Source organism: Uloborus diversus, chromosome 6 (assembly GCF_026930045.1).
Source record: "Uloborus diversus isolate 005 chromosome 6, Udiv.v.3.1, whole genome shotgun sequence".
NCBI lineage: Eukaryota > Metazoa > Arthropoda > Arachnida > Araneae > Uloboridae > Uloborus > Uloborus diversus.
The window spans coordinates 149,205,982-149,218,445 of NC_072736.1; positions in this window are offsets into that span (position 1 = coordinate 149,205,982).

Here is a 12,464-nt window from a genome sequence, read left to right on the forward strand (position 1 = left end):
CATTTTTGAGTTATGCGAGATACATACGCACATACGCACATACGCACATACGCACATACACACATACGCACATACATACAGACGTCACGAGAAAAGTCGTTGTAATTACCTCGGTGATGGTCAAAATGGATATTTCGCGTGTCTATACATTCTTAGGCACTTTTCCGCATGTGGTCGAATCGAAAAAAAAAACTCAACATTCATTTGGGGGTGAGCAAAATGGAAATTAAGGGCGATTTTTGAGTGAAAATTTTTTCGCGAGTACAATACTTCCTTTTTTGTAAAAGGAAGTAAAAACGATCAAATAAAGTAAGAGTAACATCTCTTTTTAAGCAACGCAGCGAACACATTAATAAAAATCAACACACATTTTCATAAATAAACGAGCTGATGTGTGCATCACATGACTTCCTTTTACTTCAATTTAATGTCATTTCCCCATTATTGGCAAATTCAATGTGATTCAATTGTTTACTCTCGAAATATCACCAACATTAGCCAAATTGAGACCAAATTTAAAATTTAAAAAAATTGCCAAATTTGTCGCCAAGTTGGTGATAAAATTTGGCGATCAAAAGACTGGTGATATATCGCCAAGTGTGCGACAAATTATAACACCACTTGAGTTTACATCGAAATTAACAATGATTTCCCCCAAAAAAGGGGCAAAACACCCCCTTAGGAACATCCGAATGCAACCAAAAGGGAAGGTGCACAACTACACCCCACTAGGAGTCTACGTATTAAATTTCAATTTTCTAGGACGTACCGTTTTTGAGTTATGCAAGATGCATACACACACACACACACACGCACGTACGCACATGCATACGTACATACGGACGTCACGAGAAAATTCGTTGTAATTAACTCGGGGGTCGTCAAAATGGATATTTTGGGTGTCTGTACGTTCCTTGGCATATATCCACGTGTGATCGGATCGAAAAAAAAACTCAACATTAATTCGGGGGTGAGAAAAATGGAAATTAAGGCCGATTTTTGAGTGAAAGATTTTTCGCAAATACAATACTTCCTTTTTTGTAAAAGGAAGTAAAAATCGTTTTGACTATCCGTTTGATTTAAGTAATTTTGTTTTCTTAAAAAATGAATAGGATTATCTTTCTTCGAAGGGACACTGCTGGTTTTACTTATAGCATAAATTTGCTTATTTTTTGAAAAATTATTCTAGGTACTCTTTACTCAATTTCATTTTTATAAATATATTTATCTATTGCACATAAAATACTTGTAAAAACAAAACAAAAAAAATAATAATAAACTACTTAATTTCAAGAAATTATTTTACAACAATTCAAAGTGACAATATATTTTAAAACTATCATTTAAAGTCATTATCAAATATTTAATTTACATGCATCACAAAAAATTCCAATAATATCTTAGAATATTATAACAAAAAAAATCGTCGCCAAGTTGGCGAAAAAACTTGGCGACCAAAAGCTTGGCGATACGTCACCAAGTGTTTACCAAATTATAACACCACTTAAGTTTGCATTGATATTAACAATGATTTCCCCCCAAAAAGGTGCAAAAGACCCCCTTAGGAACATCCGAAAGCAACCAAAAGGGGAGGTGCACAACTAGACCCCACTACGAATCTATGTACCAAATTTAAACTTTCTAGGACATACCATTTTTGAGTTATGCGAGATACATACGCACATACGCACATACGCACATACGCACATACACACATACGCACATACATACAGACGTCACGAGAAAAGTCGTTGTAATTACCTCGGTGATGGTCAAAATGGATATTTCGCGTGTCTATACATTCTTAGGCACTTTTCCGCATGTGGTCGAATCGAAAAAAAAAACTCAACATTCATTTGGGGGTGAGCAAAATGGAAATTAAGGGCGATTTTTGAGTGAAAATTTTTTCGCGAATACAATACTTCCTTTTTTGTAAAAGGAAGTAAAAATATCTATTTAGTTTCCTTTTTTAAGAATAAAACTAAAAGGAAATACTTTAAAGCAAATTCATTTTATTAAAATAAGTAAATAAATAAACCGAAACAAATTACTTTTTGCTCTTACTTTTGGGTAAAAATAGAGCTCTTCTAGTTTTATTTTCTCTGAATGTCGAAAAAATGTAAAGAAAAAAATATTGCTTAGAATAAAAATAACGAAATAATAAAATAAACTCCTAGCTTAACAACCTTCGAAAAAAATATATCTACTGTGCGGCTCTTTTATTATGTTAAAAAATAAACACTCAAATTTTCCTTTCATTTCCTGTTGCTAAAAATAAAATAAGTAAATAACTTTAAAATAAAAATAAAAGCAAATCATCTTACCATTCAACATTAAAAACCATGGTTGCAGAGTCGGAGTTTTAGTCGAAGAGTCAAAACCGGACTGATTTTGGGAAAAAGGAATTGTATTTCTGAGTCGAGATGGCTTTCAAGTTCCATGAATCGGACTCCGTCATTTCTCCTCTTAGTCTGATTCTGTCAAGACTACAAAGTAAGAGTAGGAGTCGTTCAGAGTCTGTGCAATGTTATCAATAGTTTGGTACGGAGTTGGAATTGGTCTTTTTTTCTCCGATATATTTCCGTCAAGACGGTGGAGTTAGAGATGGAGTCGGAGTCATGATGTCAATGTTTTTTTTTTTTTTTTTTTTGAATTGTACAAAAAACATCCTGATAACAGCTAAGTCAAAAAAACACATTTTCTCTACATCTTCTTCCTCAAGAACTTTTTCCTACAAAGTTGAAGCAAATCTGTCTTTAAGTTCAAAATCTATGTTTACCTTAAATTTACGCGTAGGCGATAATGATTTTTTTTTTTTTTTTGAACTGTTTGGAATTGAACGAAAATTTGTTCATAGTGAATTATTGTCCCACAAATTATTAGGGGGAAAGACTTACACGCATTTCCCCCATCTCGAAATCTTTTTTTTTTTGGGGGGGGGGAGGGGGTATTTATTTAATTATTTTATTTTGTTAAAATTTATTTCTGGTTATAGTCACATTTTAGAGATGCCTTTTTTTTTCTTTATTTTACTTTTATGATAAATTTTGTAAAAACATTTAAACTCTTTGAAAAGGTATGACATGTATATTGAAATCAAAATGATTACATTGAAATTCTGCAATTTCCAATTTTCTACACATACTCAAAAATTGATTCACTCGAAAATATTTATTTTGAAATTAATTTAAAATCGTGTTTACGAAGTACACTTCTGCATATAATTGAACCAAAGCAGTTGATTATTTCTTCCCAATCTTTTGTAAAATGCATTGTTCAGAACGGTTATTCGTTTGAATGATTAAGAAAGCGTATCAAGTGAACATAAAGCCCGAAATAATATTAAAATTTATATTAATGAGAGAAATGATGATGACATATTTATCAACAACATTTCGGAACCGAATTATATGCATGGATTTAAAGAAAATAAGAATTTAATCAGGCAATGCTTTCATTAACTTCCTTTGTCATGTAAAGTGAAAAATATTCTAAGGATGAAAGTTCTCCGAATCCAATTAAGCATATTAAATTCCGCAAATTGAATTTTATTAGTAATTAGTTATAATATATATTCTTGTTAGAGTTTCAGTTCAATACTAGTTACCATACATTAAGACTCGTCCGTAAAACTTAATAACAAATAATGCAATATTTTTAAGAAATGTAAATTTTTAAAGCAAAACGTGATGATACCACCAATTTAAAAAAAAATGTTTCATGTCCATTGATTTTTTTTTTTTCAATTGAGCAGAGGCGCTCAATTTTGTTCTTAGGGTAGTTAGTGCTAGTAATGAGATAATTATTTTCTGATGTAAAAGACACAACGAAATCGAATAGTTCTCTCAGACACATGTTTTGGGGTTGCAAGAAATGCCTTTTTCAATGAAGAAAAGGTATTAAGCTCTTGACTCTAAAAAGAAGCCACCAAAAAAAAAAAAAAAAAACAGTTTTTCTTTTTAGAAAAAATGAAGTATTGTATTCGCAAAAAAATTTTCTCTCAAAAATCGGCCTTCCATTTTTCTCACCCCCGAATGAATGTTGAGTTTTTTTCTCGACCTGACCACACGTAGATATATGCCTAGGAACGTACAGACACCCGAAGTATCCATTTTGACGACTCCCGAGTTAATTACAACGAATATTCTCGTGACATCCATATGTACGTATGAATGTGCGTATGTGTGTATGTGCGTACGTATCTCGCATAACTCAAAAACGGTACGTCCTAGAAAGTTGAAATTTGGTACGTGGACTCCTAGTGGGGTCTAGTTGTGCACCTTCCCTTTTGGTTGCATTCGGATGTTTCTAAGGGTTTTTTTTCCCTTTTTGGGGGGAAATCGTTGTTAATTTTGATGTAAACTCAAGTTGTGTTATAATTTGTCGGACACTTGGCGATATATCGCCAGTGTTTTGGTCGCTAAGTTTTGTCGCCAACTTGGCGACAAATTTGACATTTTTTTTAAAATTTGTCCACTGTTGGTGATATTTAGAGAGTAAACAATTGAATCACATTAAAATTGCCAATAATGGGGAAATGACATTAAATTGGAGTAAAAGGAAGTCATGTCATGCACACATCAGCTCGTTTTTTTTTCCTCTAAAGACGTTGTTGTTTTTTGTTTAGCAGAAGTATTTGTGTTTCGCAGAAAGACTAGGTATGCACTAAAGCAGGCTCATTCTATGTATTCAGTACATAAAGGGACATCTTTTAATAAGTTGGACGTAAACAGAGTAACCTCCATAGCATCATTACACCACTTCCAACTCTGCAGTGCTATTGGATCTAGAGTCGTCTAGGTTTTTTGTAGCCTGCACCATCAACAAGTGAGGCAGCGAGAAGCAAAGGGAAGTATGCGGACATTTTCAAGTTTTAAGTAAAACGCGTTTAACTTAAAACTTGAACGCGTTTAAACTTGTGGTCCTATGTACGCTTTCATTGATTTTTTTTGAAGGAAAATTTTTTAAACCGAAATTAAATTGTTTATGGATAAACTGGTTGATTGTTCAAAACGTTGCAATGTGTTTTTGAATCCAATTTTGAATAAATGATAGCTTAACACATATATAACCACGCTTATTTTATTTTACTACTAAAAAGTTTTTTTTTTTTTTTCAAACACATTGTATGTTTTGAATGCTATGTTACTGCTATGAATAAATAAAAAATTTCATGTGCATTTTAAAGCTTTACTTTGCAAGTGAACCTTGCATTGGGTCATTTTTCTATTTCTGATTTATTTTTAAAATTCCTACAAACTCTTTGTGCCGATTATATTTGTATGTTTGTGTAGCTACATGCTCCAAAAAATAAAATTATACGCAATTTTTGGGTATTTTAATAAATTTATCTGAGCAAAATAATTGACAATAGCTAAATGATGCATATAATATATTCTCTTAAACCAAATACTAGCACAGAAAATAACATTCTCTGAAAAAAAACTATAAATAATATGACAAAACTTATTTCAGAGAAACATATTTCCATAAAAAGAAAGTCTCGCAGTTTTTCCTGTTTAACATATTTTTAGTTGTCCATTAACAAATATTTTGAGCAGATGATGTTTCTGATGAAACTTTGTTTATCACTTTCCGAGAAAAATATTAATATCAAGAAGGTAATGTCACATTATTGATCCCCTCAACACTCATTAATCACAACTGATCATTAATCACACAGCTGGTTACTTTACCCAGATTTCAGAGGCAGTAAAATTTTTGTTTACACGCGTTACTACTTGTACAACATTATACATTTTAAAATATCGCAGCGTCCTCATGAAGCAATAAATATTGAAATTATGTTCATCACTTATGTTGTTTTATCTTTATAGCATTAAATTGTGATAAGACGAAGAACATAAAAGTGTTGATGCCAAATAGGAATGTTTAATCTTTCGGCTTTTTAATTTTTAATTTTGTTTCAAAATTATTGTGAAAAAAGGATTTTACTATAGAATAAATGATTCATCTAATTTTTAAGATTATTTTTTTTAAGGAGAAGATTATATTTTTGTTTATTCTTTCTTTTTCAATTGTTAGCTATTCCTTTTACTGGTATAAGAGCGGTGGGGTTAGCGGCGAAGTGAACTGTAAAAAAAAAAAAAAAAAAAAAAAAAAAAAAAACCGACATAAAAACGCATTTTACCAGCAACCTTCAAAGCGCATGCACAGTTTTTTGCTTATGTTAACTCACAGGACATTTTATCAAGTCGGCGTGTTATTTCTTCGTGACGTAGTCGGCATGTGCGGTGGGCCGTTAGCTGAGGGGCTGGTGGTTCAAACACATGCCGGAGGGTAATTTGCTTTTTCGTTAAAACAATAACAGTCGCAGTAATGGCAGATAGAATCTGTTTTTTTTTTAAAGAACATAAGCTTATAATGTTAAAGGTATATTAAAACAAGAGTATCAATTAAAAATTAACAACACCAACATTACAAGCTCATGTTAAACAATAAAAACATAGCTTCTGTTGACCAGTCGCGAGAATTAAACCGAAAATGTACTGTGGTGTCAGTGTAAAGCTACTAGAAACAAATCAGTACAAACATATTCAGGAACAACAGGAAATAGAGAATGCAAAAATTTCAAAATACAAATTTAAGAAGGATGCAAAAGAAACGCAATACGTGAGCTAGGGACTAATACGTCATCAGGGGGAAGACGAGCCCCTTAATTCCCTAGGCACGTTCTATTTTGAATGAGGGAAGGTTCGTAAAACATGCTACTTTCCCTTAGAGCCTTAGAATATGAAAGAAATAGAATAAAGTAAATTGCAATATTGCGGCAGTAACCAACAGAAGATAATGTAAGCAAGATTGAAATTGTACAAAATGACATATCTGTAGAAGTTCAGACGCAATCAAGAAAAGAACGCACGCAACCATGCCGGCCAATATAAAGTAAAACAAATGTTATGATTACGACATGTCCGGTAAGAGAGCAGTTAAAAAGAGCAGTTAAAGAACGCACGCAACCGTGCCGGCCAATATGAAGTAAAACAAATGTTATGATTACGACGTGTCCGGTAAGAGAGCAGTTAAAAAACAAGAACAGCAAATTAAAAGTGGAGAAGTAAATAGCGTACTGGAGAAGCAACAGAACTCCGGTGTTATATTTGCTTGTCCAGCGAAGTTGTCCAAAACGTATTGTTACAATTTCGTTGCAACTTCAAACTTTCTTCGAAATGACGATTCCAATCTTGATAAAAACACAATGAATTAATTTACAAATAATAACAATAGAGCAGGTAACAATTGCAAACATTCAGCAATTAGTCGAATATCGTTAAACACTTACAACACCACGCATTTAAATCCGAAATACGTGAAAAGAACAAATTCGAAAATCACAGCGCAAGCACTGATACATTCACAGACAGCAGTGAAAAACAAAACTAAACAGTTAGAAAGCAAACTAACTCTCTCCCTCATGCACAAGACGTCCAGCGTTGTATACCCAGCGAAGAAACATCCAGAAAATCCTACAACATTCTACCAATTTCTCATATTTGCTTTTTATTCCATTCACAAATCTTTATCATTCAGAAATGGAGGGACCATATACTTCATTCGAATGTAAGGGGGTTGAATATTCATTAAAAGAAACTATTTACAGTTTAATTTACTACGATAATTTTGGATGAAAACTAATGGCACAAACGCCAAATTTACCCCGATTTCAACAAATTAGTGATAACAATAATTACTGTTTACAGAATTTGTAACAATATCCTTAAAATATCCAAATCGAAAAAAAATTTTGCATATGATTTTCACTAAGAGCTTTTTCCGAAAAAGTTTATTCAAAACAAATTCAATACACTACTAAAATACAATAATACTAAAATACAATAGTTTTGATATCTTTCTTCTGTAATAGATTTTGCTACATTGTTTCCTGGTAATAAAAAAAACTGCTTGTTGAAAAGGTTTAATCATTAGTCAGGCTTTATGATGACAATGAAAATACGTTATACAGAGAATTTTTATTATGCTCCATTGAAAAATAGGGGGCTCTCTTTTGGTTTGCATGGCTTTATTTGTCACACCCACCTAACAAACATACGGATATCATGATAACTTTGAGGCACCTAATTTGAGAACCCCTGGGTTAGGCCATGTTTTTCTAAAATTTTATTATTATTATTATTATTATTATTATTATTATTTTGGTTAAACAATCCGATGAATATAGAATTTTATAAATTAAGTAATTAAATGTTATCATTCATAGATTGCCGGGAGAAAATATATGTTCCTTTAATTCAGCAATTTACGTTACATAACAAAATTGCACTTGTAAAAGAATGGAACTTGACCGAAATCAATTAGGAAAATAGTTCGTCAATTAATTACAAACGAGCTGATGTGTGCATCACATGACTTCATTTTACTCCAATTTAAAGTCATTTCCTCATTACTGGCAATTTTAATGTGATTCAATAGTTTACGCTCTAAATATCACCAACAGTGGCAAAATTAAAACAGATTTTTAAAAAATCGCCAAATTTGTCACCAACTTGGCGACAAAACTTGCCGACCAAAAGACTGGTGATATATCGCCGAGTGCCCTCCAAATAATAACACCATTTGAGTTTACATCGAAATTAACAATGATTTCCCCCCAAAAAGGGGCAAAAGACTCCTTTAGAAACACCCGAATGCAATCAAAAGGGGAGGTGCAGAACTAGACCCCACTCGGAGTCTACGTATCAAATTTCAACTTTCTAGGACTTACCGTTCTTGAGTTATGCGACATACATACGCACATACATACATACGTACAGACGTCACGAGAAAATTCGTTGTAATTAACTCAGGAATCGTCATTATTGATACTTCGCGTGTCTATACGTTCTTAGGCACTTATCCACGTGTGGTCGAGTCGAAAAAGAAACTCAATATTCATTCGGGGGTGAGTAAAATGTTAATTAACGTCGATTTTTGAGTGAAAATTTTTTCGCGAATACAATACTCTCTTTTTTATAAAAGGAAGTAAAAACAAACATTCAAATTACTTTGCTTTCTTCTACTATTTAGCAGCCTTTATGTGTCCAACTTCGACTTCAGTTTTACTAAAGCCACCCCTGCTTTGTCTGTCAAATGTGCATCTTGTTCACTATATAAGAGCCGAGCATTATCAGCGCTCTACTCCTCATCAAATGATATGTTCCTAGTTCTTCCGAATTCTTTTTCACGGTTTTTCATCTTTGAGCAAAAAAGGACTGCAAGGTATCGGATTTTGTGTCTATTTCTCCTTGTGAGTTTCCGTGAACTCGTATAGAGCTTCGTCGCATTTTTCAGGAATGTGTCTTCTTATGTTGAGCCTCCTTAATTTGACGTTTTGCAGTTGTTTGAAAATCATCCAGTATTACCATCCAGCTAAGCTTGAAAAGTTCTGGCACTATTCTCATACATAAAAAACATTTCTCCTCTTTTGCAAAAAGTTTTAATATCTATTTCACATTAAAAAAAAGTATTTTGTTCTGTTAAAATTTAATTAAAAATCTATTTTAGTTTAAATACTTGCATATGTTACATCAGGAATTACTTGTAAGTTCAACTAAAAGACTTGAAGAAATTAACCCCATCTAATTTTTTCATAAAACTTCGATATTTTTTTAAATATTGTATTACGTAAATAGCGGGGACCAACCCGTTTCCGCTACAGGTGAAAAGAATTTCACATATAAAAATCATCGAGACATGGATCAAAATTTAGTCTAGATGATTAATGCTGTATTTACAAGCTTTAATACACGAAAAGGTTCAAACCGTTAAAAAGAACGGAAACGATATACAGAATAATAAACCGAAACACTCTGTTCAATTTAGCGTATAGAATTAAGGAAGTAAGTGTAATGTACCGATAAATACGATAAAAATCAGTGAAAAGCGAAGGGTTTCATTTTAGCCATCACCGTCATCGTTTCTGACAACACTCCCCTATTAGTTCCTTTTACTACACTGGGAAATTTAATGTCTATAAATTAATCAAATGCACACGTCCTTTTTTTCCCCAAAATTACAACTATTGCTTTTATCATATAATTTCGCTGGTAGAAAAATACTCGTTTGAAGAAATTTAGACGAAAAGCTTTGATTCAGTAAATAAATGTATTTTTTAAAATGCTGGGAAAACTCATTATAAAAATTACAGTAACTTTCTTGATCAATATCGTTAGAAGTTTTATAATGCTTGAAGGAACAGAAAAAAGACACTTGGAACACATAAAATGTTTAGAAATTAGGCATAAAAATAACTACATTTTAAATTAAATCTTTTTTCATAATTTAAACATTATTTATTTAAGATTATTTTTTTAATCTAAAATCCATAATATGTGATAAAGATATGATTGTATCAATATATATATATATATATATATATATATATATATATATATATATATATATATATATATATATATATATATATTTGTGTGTGTGTGTATCTAATTTGAATTCTGACACTTTGAGTTCGAATTATGTTTCTCGCAATCACGAGTTGCGACAGGACCATACTCATTGGAGGCTACTTATTCTAGAAACGACTCACATGTCCTCCCGAGCCTGCCCCTCCTCCTGGGCGGCTACGTGTGTTTATGTGTGTAAGGACTTGTTTGTGTGTAGACATGTTTGTATGTAGGAGTGTGTGTATGCAGGATATGGACGCCACCGCCTAGGAGGAGGGGATTCCGGTGGACAGTGCTGCTAGTGGAGGCTAGGACCAGAGGAGCTGCTCCGTCCTCCGGCTTACGGCGGTGCTGCAGAGGTTCCTGGTCCATTCTGAAAAAGGATCCAGACATCAAGGACGGTCAAATGAAAGCAGTAAGCATTCGTGATTGCTCAAAAAATTAATTAAGTATCTTTGAAAAAGTTATAATATAATCCTAGCAAAAAAATAATAAACTTTCTTAAATGTACTAATACTGCCATAAAACAGGGTAAAAACTGCTTATTATAGACATATTTTCCTAAAAGGAAAAAGGAAAAGAAGCCGAAGGATTACCTAGAATATGAAGCATAAAAGACAACAATTATAATCAAAAGGAATGTTTTACCTTTTTCGATAGCAAAGCACTAGTAATCTTTAAATCCAGCCAAATATTTTAGTTCTTGAACAAGCTTATAAGTTTTCAACGCTTTTTCTTTCCTCCAAACATCATTTTTCTTGTTAAAAAGCTCGTAAATCTAATTAGTTCATGATTTTTATGCTTTTTGTAGTAGTTTCTCTGCCAAACGAGCGTACAATATATTGTAAAATATTTTTTTATTCTTTAGTTTAAAGCATTACGCGATTTTTCCCCTAAAAATTGGAATATGTTATGTACAACTTACATATTTTATGACTTTAGTGTAAAAACAGTTAATATAATTATCACTATATTCTGCAAAACTTTTTTAGCATAAGTAACTTTTGGTGAGGATGGTTCAATTCAAGAAGAAATGTGTTTCATTTCCCTTTGACGACGAAATTTTGAACTACTTTTATTGCAGAACCGAATCGATATCTCTCTAGTATATTTACACAAAATTTCCTTATCGTTTAGTTATGGACACTTTTTATATAAAAAAAAATCACAACAATCTGCGTATATTTCCTGTGGTAGGAGCTTTTCATATATTGTAACACTATTATATTGAAATTTTAAATGTATATAAGTCTATATATAACGTAGGGGTAAGATCTTTGAAAACATGCCTGTCGTGTTACTTAATACTTGTCTAGACAAAGCATTAAGTATCATTTCTTACCGATAAAGTTTACGAACAATTACTTTTAATGTTTGCTATCACTTTTTTTCTGCTAAGACGGTTCCGCATAAGAATATTTTATCTAACACTTCGTCTGCCAAATGGTTACCGCCTCTTCATTTACGTACTTTTTGTAATGCCTATTTTAATTTTGGTATCTTGGAACTTTAACCATTATTACACAACAAATCTTTAAAAAATAAATAAATATGTAAAAAATATGAAAAAAATAATATTTTGAATAATACTCGTTAAGCAAATTAAAGTTTACCTTAAGTTTACCTTACACTTCCGCTTATTAAAACATTATTGCGTTGCATAAGAGCAACAGTAGGAAATCTTACTGTTATTCCTGTAATTAGATGTATTACTGTTGCTCTGAGGCGACAATATATGGTTCACAGTAGTAATAACTCAATATAGATGGTTCTTTTCTTTTTTTTAAAAATCTTTTCGTGTTTTTAGCAGGTATTGGTAATGGAATAAATTGTATTATGCGTCAATACTATATAATGAAATTTAATCATGTTATTGTTTGACAAATCCAGATTAATATTTAAAATGATCTTAACTATAAAAGCTGATACACTGTAAAAAGTAACATTTGCCACGCATGTAATACAACCATTTGGAGTATATTACACCAGTTCATATTTTTAAAATTAACTTGATTTCAAAAGAAATTGATTAAGACTTAATGC